General features: G+C 43.2%; 1 long non-coding RNA gene across 3 annotated transcripts; it reads right to left on the reverse strand.

Annotated features, from left to right (window-relative positions):
• Positions 1-1,280: 1,280 nt before the first annotated feature.
• LOC144137557 (uncharacterized) lies at positions 1,281-12,485 on the reverse strand. Of its 3 annotated transcripts, none has more exons than XR_013315680.1 (4): positions 12,108-12,485; positions 11,564-11,724; positions 9,457-9,576; positions 1,281-3,118 (listed from the first exon to the last, which is right to left on the reverse strand). It is a non-coding gene; the product is annotated as an uncharacterized LOC144137557 (long non-coding RNA). The 3 variants fall into 3 exon arrangements; XR_013315681.1 differs by having other exon boundaries at positions 11,564-11,684; positions 12,108-12,482; XR_013315679.1 differs by having other exon boundaries at positions 11,564-11,688; positions 12,108-12,481.
• Positions 12,486-13,221: the final 736 nt, after the last annotated feature.

The raw sequence follows: 13,221 nt of genomic DNA on the forward strand, positions 1-13,221 counted from the left end.
AGTTTTATTTTACGCCGACCCGGACTACCCTTTCACGAGGCCGCCAATTGCGATGAATAAATCAGACGTTAGCCTCTCCCGGAACCTGTCACCGCCAATGGGCAATCCCACAGAGTTGGTAGGATGGAATTTCGGGTGCTTATGCTGATGATTCAGGCGAACAGGAATTACTAAATCGGCCATGAACTTCTTGCGAATGCTTCCATGGTCATTGGCCAGGCCGTTGAGCAGGTTTGCGCAAATTGAGGGTAGAGGTTTTGTTATAGCTGGAAGATGTGGTTTATAAAATATCTGTGACTTCCGAACGGCTGCTGTCGTTGTCGCTGCCAATCCCTGTGATTCGGTAGGTGTTATGCCACCGGGTAGCCTCTGTAGCATCCACCGTGGTCCCGCGCAATTTGCACCAACAGCGGCAAATCCTCCCTTGGTGGCACGTGGCGTCTGAAAAACGTTGCATTAATCCAGAACAACAGCTAGGACAAAGTAGTTTATTTCATCAAAAAACATCACAAGAACTTGTTGATAAGGCACGTGGAATCATAGCCTGTAGGGCTACGTATTGCGCAATAGGGAAAAAGGTGCTACATATATATTTAGGTACGCAACAATTGATTCAGCAAAAAAGGCCCCCAAAAGTTGTAGTCATTACACATAATTTCTCGCGCACGCCTCGGATTGCAAAGAGAACTTGAAAGTTCCCATCAATATATACTTATTTCGCGAGCACGCCTAAAGACTCCTCCGTTTCTTCGATTTTCGAAAAATTCGTTTTAGTTCCAAGACACAATAACACTCTAAGAAAAATGGTAGTCAGTAGTGACTCATTTTACAGAGTCATTGGCTTGCTACAGAATTGACTACCTTTGGACTCTTATGGGGAGGGTCACCAGACTCTCTTTCAAACAGAGTCCTGGGACTCTTAGGGAGGGAGTCGTGACGAAGAGTCAAGAGTGAGTCTGCAGGACTCCTGAAGATTAGTCCCGGTGACTCCAATATAGCAAACAAAAAGAGTCCGCTTGACTACGTTATGACCCAGTAATAAGAGTCGTCCTGACTCTGTTTGGAAAAGAGTCTTGTGACTCTGTTAGACCGAGTCAGAAAAGGGTATGCAGGACTCTGGAAAAGAAGTCACCTCGACTCCTAATTTTCAAACGAAGAGAGTCGTCATGACTACTTTGCGACCAGTAAAAGTAGTCACACAGACTCTCCGTTTGGCTAGAAAGAGCCCACTTGGCTACTTTGGCTACTACATGACCCCAGCCAAGTTGCCCTAACCTGCTGAAAGGGAGTCCCGTGACCCCTGAGATACAGCATGCAGGACTCTGCAGCACAGTCACCGAGACTCAAAATCTGCAAAGAAAAAGTCCAGTCGACTATTTTGCGAATCGACCAAACAGGATCCCTTGAAAGTCGAAAGGGTATGCATACATGCAAGTAACATCAATGCAAAGTACCAAAAGAACTATTTTATTGACATAAAGCCTACAACCTTTTAAATAATGCATTGGCTCAATGACTAGAAAAAATGTTACAAGAAATAAAAATCACGGGTTTTTGTCTTAGACTACATATACACGACTAGAAGCAACTGAGAAATACAACATTCAAAATTATCACCTTAGACAACATTTGTCTCAAATAACAAAAACTTGTAACAATCAACAGGACAGGCAACACTTGAGCTCACATATACAAAACACAACCATACAACAGTGATCAGCCATCAGCTGCTGGCTCAACAAATTAACAAAGTGATAAGTGAATATGAAAACACAAATTTTCTTAAAACCCCATTAGAACAAATATTCGAAAATGTCACTTTAGACAACTGAAGTGAAAAAAATTGTAGAACAATACAACTCACAAGTCGAAAACACGGCAATAAAATACACAAAACAGAGTTCGGGAGTGTTATTACTTAATAAAATAGTAATCTTGAACACATTCATATTTAATGCTTACAGCTTGGTTCGGCTTAATGAAACGGCCACTTTGACCACTCATACCCAATGCAAATGAACATTAAAAAAAACGGTGTTAAGAAATTCCTAATTGATGATTGTTATAATTTTCCTCAGAATATTTTGTTCAAATTAGAAAACAGAAATTTACTCAGAGGCTATATGTTGCAACGCTCACCACTTGATTTGCTGGCACTGGACAATGTATTTATTTGCTAAATAAAAGCACAGAAAAACGCGGGACAAAGAGAAGAACCACACAGGACGAGCGCTTACTAACAACTGAGTATAATGAAACCAAAAACGACAAATCCCGACACAGCGCACCCTTGTGCCGCATCATACACACAAAACTGACGTAATTCAATAGCAATCGGGAAGAAATCAGCAATCACATGCGCCGCAACAAATTGCCCGATGATCCGCGCGAATGTTAACAGATCGATAACATCAGCACCGAACATTGCAAATCCAAGAAATTTATTGCCTTTTCACTGGACGCTGTCTTCAAGATAGGCGAATTCCTCATTAAGAAGGGCGACGGATGGGGCGCTTACACAAGTTACATTCTTATAGCACAAAAAGATAAAGTAAGCCTCTGCTACCTCGGGTGTACGTTGCTGAGGGTGCCCAAACAGGACTTCTGTTTTTTTCCAGCAGAGGCACACACCCATGCTTCCTGCAATGGTCAGATGGATGGGAACATGGGGTCCTCTTCAAGGAAGACGAGTGTTCTCGGAGACGGATGTTCAGGCACCTGCCCGTCTGGACTACGTAGGATCCACCGCAATCAAACGGGATTCGATAACCAACGCCTTTCGCGCATTTTACGAATTGTTTTTCATACCTGACCCCGCACCTGTCTGCCCGAGTTTCTTTCGTTTGGTTGACTTTTCTTGCAATAGCCCCACACAAAGAGGACAATTTGTTTGGTGCCGAGAACACTACCTTGACATCAAACCTCCCCGCGACCTTCTTTAATCGGTGAGCCACGCGATGGGTGTAAGGTACGACCACCTTCTTCTCATCCCGACCGGCCCCACTTCACCCTCTCCCTCAGTGAGTACACGCGGGCGCTTGATGTCTTTTACAACGCGTCGCAATTCATTTTCACACAAACTGCCATGTTCACCCTCTGCCGTGTTCCCTGGCATCACCTAAAGAAGAGAAAAGGAAACAAAAAACCGCAAGAGCAATTAGCCACTTAACAAAAACTAAGAGCTAGATTCATTTGAACCTTTGTCTAATAAACAGCCCTATTACAAAAGCCTATTTCTTAGAACACCTTTGAAATGTGGGCCCTGTCAGCTGAAAAAAAAAATGTGGTTGATCCCTCTCATAGGGGTCGGTAAACTCCTCATAGGAATCGGTAAATCGGTAATCAGTAAAACACAAAAGTGATCGACACAATCATTTGAAAGTCTGCATCGATATGAACTTGCACATCGTTATTTATATTTCTTCGGTATGGCACCGTCAGCCTTATCAACCTGGATTGCACACAGGATTGGACACTGGATTGCACCCAAATGAAACCACACGTGCTCGCAAACCATGCGAACGAAACCGAATGGGTTGCCAGCGAATCGTTTTGCCAGGTGTTTTGAGAGTCTGGCTTTTTCGCATAGCTTGTATCGCGCAGAAAGCCGTGTTCAGATAAGGACAGCCAAAGTGTTGCCATGTCCATTTTTTGTTTGAGATGAAACTTTAATACTGTGTAGAACATTGTATTTTCACCATGGAACTGGCATTAGTTTAGTGAGAAACACCATTTTTGATTTATTAAAAAAATATTTAGAGCGCGATCGGGCCGAGCTACTTTCCACATTGCTTGGTGTGCCAACTTTGGGGACCCCTAACACGAATCGAAATTTTTTCCAAATTTTTCTAATTTTTTAAACAAATATTTGCAAACGTTTCTGCTGGATTCGGGAAAATTGAATTTTCGATATTTATATTTTTTGGAGAAAACTTAGTAGCGAGAGCAATGTCGTTCAAAAGTGGCACTTCTAAAAATTTTTTTTTACGCATCGCCATAAAGTCTAGTTTTTTAGACGTGTTTACGAGGGGTTGCTGAACACCTCATACCCTTCTCAATGCTTAACAAAGAAAATTTATCAAAATACCGCTCCATGAAATGCGACCAAATATTAAAATTTGGAAAAAAGATCCACACCTATCGACGTCATTAAAAAAAACGTTTCTCAATTTTCGCTATATTTACACAAAATGGCACTCAATTAATGAGTATTCTAGAAAGCTAAACATTTGTTGCATTATTTTTGTTCTAATTCGGAAAAATGAGGTCACATTCAACACATTTTATTAATGTCCAATCAACGGTTGGGTAGCAGTTCGCATTGAAAAAAGACAAATAATTATGGCTGTTTTTTGCAGTTTAGAAAAATAAAGCGACTGATATAAAGAAAACTGATGATCATAGTATTCATATTTACCCATTCTTCAACTTCTTTCTTTCATCAGAGTAAGGCTACCATTTTATTTCGTTATCGCATTGCCCTAGCTGTGTCATAAACCCATATGCTTCATATTTCTGACGCTGCTTAATCGCACATTATTGGTAAGTTACCACATTTATAAGCAAGTAACCTCACTGCTGTCACTGAGAATATTTGACATGCGACCGTCATAGTCAAATGTGTATTTCCGTTCTACCTGGTACATGCGAAGCACTAACTGCAAAACAACTTCGTCTTCCCAACTGTCAGTCTTTCAGCCTACCGGGGATAATAAATAGATGTGCTTCTTGAACATTTTGTTTTTAGCTGTTGGAAAGATAAACTTTTATCCCACTACAAAATCTGCCAACCTTTACTTTGAACACTTCAAGGTTAAGGGGAAGGTGCAGCTTTCTAGTTCCAGAGATCTTCAAAGATCCAACAAACAGTGGTCAGAAGCTTTGCTTGTGCTGTAGGAATTACTTCCCGACAAAGATAGATACCATTGACCAGAGGCAAAAAAGTGTGTTCACATGCGTTGCGATGTCGAGAAAGACTACAACTCTTTGAGGAAGCACAGCCTTGATTCGGCTCATGCATGCTTGGGGTTGGTCGAAATCAAGCGACTTCTTGAAGAGCATGCATCAATATGCGCTTTAATAATGTGTATAAACAACGGTGGTGCCACCCTATTTAGGCATCAGTTCCTCGAGGTGCACAGAAGTGAATGTAGGGTCACTAGTGTGACAAAGTGGCTTTTCTCTGGAACCGGACATGACAAAAGTGCGTACAACGGCGTGGAGAGCCTTGTGAAGCATCAAGCTGCTGTGCATATATTGCGTTTACCTTCAACCGAAGCCGCACAAAGTACGAAACAGTTCGTGGACAGCATCCCGAAAAAGTGAATTTCGTCGTGATATATCTTGACGATGCCGATATTGCCACATTTGAGAACAAAGAAGAGAAAAGCAAAAATGTTCCGCCGGTACTCGGCATCCCGATCCTCCCGGAAATAGCGAACTTTTGATTTGATTGTGGGGTTTAACGCGCCGATGCAACGCAGGCGATGAGGCGCGCCGTAGTGGAGGGCTCCGGATTAATTTTGACCACCTGGGGATCTTTATCGTGCGCCGAAATCTCGTACACACGGGCGTTTTTGCTTTTCGCCTCCATCAGAAAAGCGGCCGCCGCGGCCGGGAATCGAACCCGCGACCTTGTGCTCAGCAGCGCAACGCCTTAGCCACTGAGCCACCGCGGCGGGGGGAAATAGCGAACTCAAACGAAATAAAATGAAGGTACCCAACATCGAACTCGGACTCGGAGAGGCAGCGACGGTTTTCACCTCGGCTTGTCGACACTTTGAAGGGCCTTCGAACTAGAACGCTGCACCTTCCCCTTAACATTGAAGTGTTCACAGTAAAGAATGGCAGATTTTGTAGAGGGATAAAAGTTTATCTTTCCAACAGCTAAAAACAAAATGTTCAAGAAGCACATCTATTTATTATCCCCGGGAGGCTAAAAGACGGACAGTTAGGAAGACGAAGTTGTTTTGCAGTTAGCGCTTCGCATGTACCAGGTAGAACGGAAATACACATTTGACTATGACGATCGCATGTCAAATATTCTCAGTGACTGCAGTGAGGTTACTTGCTTATAAATGGGGTAAATTACCAATAATGTGCGATTAAGCAGCGTCAGAAATGAAACATATGGGTTTATGACACAGCTAGGGCAATGCGATAATGAAATAAAATGGTAGCCTTACTCTGATGGAAGAAACAAGCTCAGAAACCTCACAATTATTTTAATGCCTACCGCAACTAACAAGTTGAAGAATGGGTAAATATGAATACTATGATCATCAGTTTTCTTTATATCAGTCGCTTTATTTTTCTAAACAGCAAAAAACAGCCATAATTATTTGTCTTTTTTCACTGCGAACTGCTACCCAACCGTTGATCGGACATTAATAAAATGTGTTGAATGTGACCTCATTTTTCTGAGTTAGAACAAAAATAATGCAACAAATGTTTAGCTTTCCAAATACTCAGGAATTGAGTGCCATTTTGTGTAAGTATCGCGAAAATTGAGAAACATGATTTTTTTAAATGACGTTTTCAAAAGGTGGACCTTTTTTCCAAATTTTCATTTTTGGTCGCATTTCACGAAGCGGTATTTTGATAAATGTTCTTTGTAGAGCATTGAGAAGGGTATGAGGTGTTCAGCAGCCCCTCATAAACACGTCTAAAAAACTAGACTGCTTATCCTTTAGGGCGATGGGTAAAAAAATGTTTTTTTAGAAGTGTCACTTTTGAATGACATTGCTCTCGCTACTAAGTTTGAGAAATATTTTCTCAAAAAATATAAATATTGCAAATTCAATTTTCGCGAATCCAGAAGAAGTTTGCAAATATTTGTTGAATTAGAAAAATTTGGAAAAAATTTCGCTTCGTGTTAGGGGTCCCCAAAGTTGGCACACCAAGCAATGTGGAAACTAGCCCGGCCGATTGCGTTCTAAATATTTTTTTATTAAATCAACGATGGTGCTTCTCACTAAACTAATGCCAGTTCCATGGTGAAAATACAATGTTCTACACAATATTAAAGTTTCATTTCAAAGAAAAAATGGACATGGCACCACTTGGGCTGTCCTTATCTGAACCCACCCAACATTAAAACGGGTTTCACGAAGAAATTTAACGTACAGGTCATGCAGCAAAGCCACCTTTTCACACTTCCAGCAAGGTTTAGCAGAAAGAGTGAATGGGGTGGGAAGGTTCTTGGAGAGCATCAGGGAGAGCTTTGCAGACCCCCAAAATTCCCTCGCGGACCCCAGGGGGTCCGAGGACCCCTATTTGAGAACCACTGCATTACAGAAAGGATTTTTAACAGAGTACCGCAACCTACGAACTGCACTCCGTTCTTGCAAACTTCTTAGATTCTATTGAGTCTGTATGCATAGACAGCGTAAAATGTAGTACAAAGGTTTTAAACTTAAAAACATTACAATCGATTATTTGAATGCTGCAATTATTATTTGTGCAATACGCGATCGAGCCACAGCTAATGTTGTACAAAGCGATGTGGCAGTCGTTTCACCATTTCACACTCCAAAGCACATGCTCACCCCGATCATAATTTAAATAACGTTGCTATCTTTAGCCACCTCGCTTTTGGCATTCCATTTCACTTCATGTACAAGACTCGTGCAACTAGTCCAAGAATCATGTAAAAATTACCCAGCACACCTCGCAGGGGTGCAGTGTGCGCCGTAACCTAATGGACCTTTTTCTAGTACCGGTGCCCCAGCGGCCACCACGGTGAACCTGAACTGGCAGTAAGGCATGCCCCAAAAATGCTTGGCTTTCAAGGAACCTGAGCACAAAATATCGTGGCCCTGCAGTGCCTCCCGCACCCACCCGTCACCCGCGCCTTTCACACTGATGTCACGGTAACAGGCGCACGCTCGCGTGACTAATCTGCAGTGGCCGAAGCACCCCCTTTTCTTCACTTCTGTTTTCATTTTTGTTGCTCCCTCACTGGTAGCCAAGTACTCGCAGCGTGGCCAGCCTGAAACATTTTTGCCCCTTTCCTTCAAAAGACTTTTTGTGCGCACGTATGAACCCACATCAAACATCCCAACAAGAGCAAATGATGATATATCATCATACCCAATACTTACACTATGAGCTTGTTTTTTTTTTTTAAACTTATTCTATTTGATTTTTGGACTTGCTGTAACCAGTTGCTGGCAGCCTGCCTGGCAGCAGAGCCAGAATGAAAAGGTTGTTGGTGCGTCTTAAGGTCTGTTAAACAAATACCGGTATTCGGTCTAGCTAGAAGACACGTTAAATACAGCCCCCATGGTCATGGTGTGCCGGTGCTGAAAGTGAGGTTCTACGATTCAATTTGGCCCGACGTCCTCTTCAGCGGTGCTTTACCTTCATGCTCTGTAAATTTTGTGTTACCTGTATTTGGTTGTAAAATCAAAGGCCCCTTAACTTGCAATGTCAACAAGGGTCACAAAATTGTGTTACACTCGTTTTTTATGCCCACCATGTGCACAAGAAAGCTTGTAATCTTAGTAAGGCTACATTAATGAGGCTAGACAGCTCAATGCGAAGAGAATAAAAAGCATTGAAATAAGCAGGTAAGGCAGCCGGCCCTGGTGTACAGCTCCTGAGGTGGTTGAATGTTCCCAATGTGCGTAAAGCGGACTCTGCACAGTCAGAGTTAGCACCCAACGCAGCATTTCTTGCGTGGTATAACCTTTAAGCATCACGGGCATAACTAGGATGCGAAATGTAGTTTGACGCATTATTGAGAACTGCTAAAATTTTAGTCATACTGGCAAGATCATATGTTTAGGTAATATGCTTCCCAGTTTTGATAAATTCACTGCTTGAGCCTGTTGGTTCATTGCTGCAGAATGCTATAACACCGAACACAAAAAATAAACAAGATGACTGGCTAGCTAAAAAAGAGGGGTGATTTGCCTTTTGTAACCACTATGTCAAGCCCTATTTCCCGATGAAAAATTTTGTTTATGGTTATTCGAAGTTGATATATCTTGGGTATAAATGGTTTGGCCAGATGCTTACCAAAATAGAGGCGCAACTCACTATTTCTCCAACATTGAATTGCTTTTTTTTATGTCTGCAGCTTCTGAAATGCTGAGCTTTGTGAACAACAGTGCAGACAGTGCCTTTTCAAAGTCTGAAAGTGCTGATGGCATCACGTCTTTATACACGTCTAACAGATACACACGCTTATCCTGTCCTCCTAAAATTGTCTTATAGTGCCATAAAAGAATATGGCTTAATATCAGAAACTGACGTATGTCAAGGGACAACAACAAAAAAAAAAGACCCAGAAGGCTTGTCTTCTGTAAGCGCTTGTTCAAACCTTCAAGTGTTATACACTGAAAATTCATTTAAATTGCAATATTTAGCCTGACAAATAGCTTATAAGCTTTGAAAAAGTGCGAATTTAGGAATGGCTGCCAAAAGAAGTATCATATAAAAGAATTAAAATACCTGCCGTCAGCTTGATTCACTGGTCCGCAGCCTTTGCACCAACTCCGAGTGCACGCTAGTGCGCATCCTTTCGCTGCCTGTTTACTTGCTGCCCGTGGCGGGTTGACCTTGAACAGCTGCCTGGAAAAGACGGCAGGCACGATTGATTTTCTTCATGCTGCTTACATTCATGCTGTACTGTATTCTATACGGTGTATGCACTGGCCACTCAGCCACAAAGTGGAGCCAATATTATTTCTGTGGCTTGAGAGCTGCGCGAGCAGTGCAGTCGTTTTGCGCTAGCTCAGTATCATCCCCGAACGTCCATTTCCTTATTTCTTGCCTTGCTCCAAAAGACCATGGCTGAAGTTACAAAAATTTTTCTACCACAGCTTGTGACAATATTGTATGTGGTAGGGGCATGTGCAATGAGCCATTCACATTACCATTTCCCCAAGGCCTGTAGCGTGCTTCTTATGGAGTGTGAGACGTTAAGGAGCTCTAGCGACAGTATTCTGATGCATTGAACGCGCGACCACCTCAAACTGGGTTTCCAATGACGTTAAGCGATTATGCAAACGGTCTGGGTTGAAGTGCTTGTGAGGTGTGTATGCATTATAAAGTGCGGCAGGGACAATTCACTGACTTGAGGTGACGAAGATTATGCCGATTGTTTCCAAGTGTTTTTTTTCCGATGCACATGAAGCGGAAATTAGAAACAGAACAAGCTCCCGGAACAGGCTTGGTCATTAGGAAACAGTCGAAAGGAAATGGTTGGAAGCCCACATTTACCAGTGGCCTTGTATAGCACATTCACTTCAAAACACTCAAATAGCCCAGGGTGATGCTGAATGCCCGAATGAGTGCGCATAATCCATAAAGTACACTGCATGAACTAAATAGTGAAAGTTTCACGTACTAATTAAGGTTTCAAGCATGTGGCGCGGCGCGAGATAACAGTGTCAACGTTGCATCGTCCTCACCTGCAATTAAATGTGCACAGAAGACTTGGTATTGATTCACCCCATCATCAATGCCTTCTTTGTGAATTCGTTGCATGCGGCCATACCGTCTTCGAACGGTACCTTTGCCTTGAAACAGCCGAAAACCTGGCGTTTGTTTTCACCATGCGGCCTGTTTCAGGCCCGCGGTTCTAGAAGCATGAACATGCAGTCTGGCATCCCGAAGCAAAAGAAAAAGCCAGCTACTCGTTACGACAAGGCATTTGTAAACCGACGAATGAACCAGAAAAAAAAAGTGCCACACCCACAGTGGTTTTTGCGAACACCAAGCCTTATACCATGTTTTGCGTCGGAGAATGCGCTGTCTGTGTGGCAGCTTTTCACTGTAAAAATAAAGTCAGCCTCCTTGCTAGTCTAGCCCTGCCGTGCGTTTTAGGGGCCAGTGCATACACCCTATACGCTACTGGATCCTCTTCTTTTTTTTTTTTTTAAATCTGAGTTCTTATGCCTTGAGCCAAGCCTGTGATATGTGCCACACAGGTCGCATTTTAGGTCCCATTTTAAATGGGATAATATGAACACTGCACGTCCGAAGGCGAGATAACCGTTGGTCATTAAATGTAACAGAGTGGGATCCCTAGAGCAGGGAAGCGTTGCAGGGGCAGCAGAAAATTAGATGGGCAGATGAGATGAAGAAGTATGCGGGGATAAATTGGTCGCAGTTAGCACAGGACTGGGTTTTTGGAGATCTATGGGGGAGGCCTTTGCCCTGCAGAGGGCGTACATAGGCTGATGATGATGATAAATCTGAATAACTTATTTAAATATACCCACGGCACTCGAGAACCCCATATTATTTTGCTCAGGAGGACAACAGGTTTCTTATTAAACAACCCAGGTTATTCTATGTTCTTTGTTTATCTGGTTCATAGTTTTCATACAAAACCTATCGGAACTACTGAAATTCCTGCACTCTACTGCTGATTGAATATCGTGGCAGACACAATACCTAAGAAAAAAAATTTGTTAAAAATTTAAGAAATCGTGTCTGCCCTACATGTCCAAGCTTTACCAAGAAAATTCCGGGCATGATAACAAATGAACTCAGCACCTAAGTATACGGCAAACAAGAAAACAATGCTGGGCCTGCTGAAAAAGTAACTAACCTCTGGAGAAATTCAACTGTGGTAGCTGCTGGCTCAGCCTACTCCAGGTCGAGTCCACAGCACACGAGTAGCAGCAGGCAAGTTCCCTCCCTAAGGATTGTCAGCCCCGTGTATGGTGCCTCTTGCTAGCAAAAAACAGCGGCGCCACTATTAGATGCTGCCTGCAAGCAATTGAAAACACTTGTGATAAACCTTGCCTTCCAGTGTTTCTGTAGATTTAAAAATAAATCCCGGGCTCAACACTCGACAACTTGCTACAAGGTGGGCAACACTCCAGATTAAAAGCCAACTGCACTCAAAAATGTGACCTCTTGAAAACCTAATTTCTTTTTAGTCTGCCTAAAAAGACAGCAAGATACAAAATATGACAGCTGACATACGCGTATGCATGGCACAAATGACCATCAAACATCAGCGACTCTGAAACCGAAATTGAGAAGCGTGCAGACATTACAACCAGGCTGAAGTGACGTCGCAGACAGCAAGCCAGAGCAAACATGCGCACAACAGCTTCACGTCTGCAGCAGGTCCAGGAAAAGCCCACCCAGCAGAGCTTGACTGGTTCCCCTGGCTGGCTGGAGGACCAATCGCCTGGTTGGCTGCAATGTCACTTCCGCTTCATCGCTGTTTGCACGATCCGCTGGCAGGGCTCATGTTGTCTGCGATGAAGTTTATTTTCTATTTTTTAAACATTTCCAACTGATTATCAAGGAATTTCACAGGGCTACGAGTAATGTCGCAATTGGTTTGGTGATACGCACCGTACGTCCAAAATAAATTTTGCCGATGCGAAATTTGAATACAGTTGGCCTTCGATTGGCCCACCTGGAGTTTTTTTAACATGCACATAGCATGTACACAATCCTTTTATTACTTCACCATCAGAAACACGTGTTACAGCCAAATATCAAACCTGTGACCTTGTGCAAAGCAGCAGCACGCCTTTGTCTCTGAGCTACGCCTTTGTCAACGAACTATTCTGAGTGGCTTGAAGGAAACATGCACGCAATTCACTATTTAAGCAAGTCCCCAAAACAAATCTTAGAAATGTAAAAAAAACAAACAAAAAAATGGGCCCATCTCCCCGCGAAGGGGACTCGAGTAAATGCGTCGCATAGGGGGTGGGTGTATTGCGTTAACGTTTGTGTTTGGGGGGTTGGTGGTATCACGTGTACACCACGCAGCTATCACGCCGCTAGCACGCCGCTGAGTCGCCAACCCACGCCGCTGACGACGTAGTTTGAATGAGTCAAGGATATAAGGCGCGTTCGTAGCCTTTGATTCTGTGTCGGTTTTGTGGCGCAGTGGGAAGAGCACCATGTACCTCGCGTTCCGCCCACAGGTAGTGAATGCGTTGTATCAGCAGCTTCTTGACGTAGTTTGAATGAGTCAAGGATATAAGGCGCATTCGTAGCCTTTGATTCTGTGTCGGTTTTGTGGCGCAGTGGGAAGAGCACCATGTACCTCGCGTTCCGCCCACAGGTAGTGAATGCGTTGTATCAGCAGCTTCTTGACGTAGTTTGAATGAGTCAAGGATATAAGGCGCATTCGTAGCCTTTGATTCTGTGTCGGTTTTGTGGCGCAGTGGGAAGAGCACCATGTACCTCGCGTTCCGCCCACAGGTAGTGAATGCGTTGTATCAGCAGCTTCTTGACGTA

The sequence above is a fragment of the Haemaphysalis longicornis genome, unplaced genomic scaffold, assembly GCF_048455015.1.
Source record: "Haemaphysalis longicornis isolate Haplotype H1 unplaced genomic scaffold, Haemaphysalis longicornis Haplotype H1 scaffold_40, whole genome shotgun sequence".
Lineage (NCBI taxonomy): Eukaryota > Metazoa > Arthropoda > Arachnida > Ixodida > Ixodidae > Haemaphysalis > Haemaphysalis longicornis.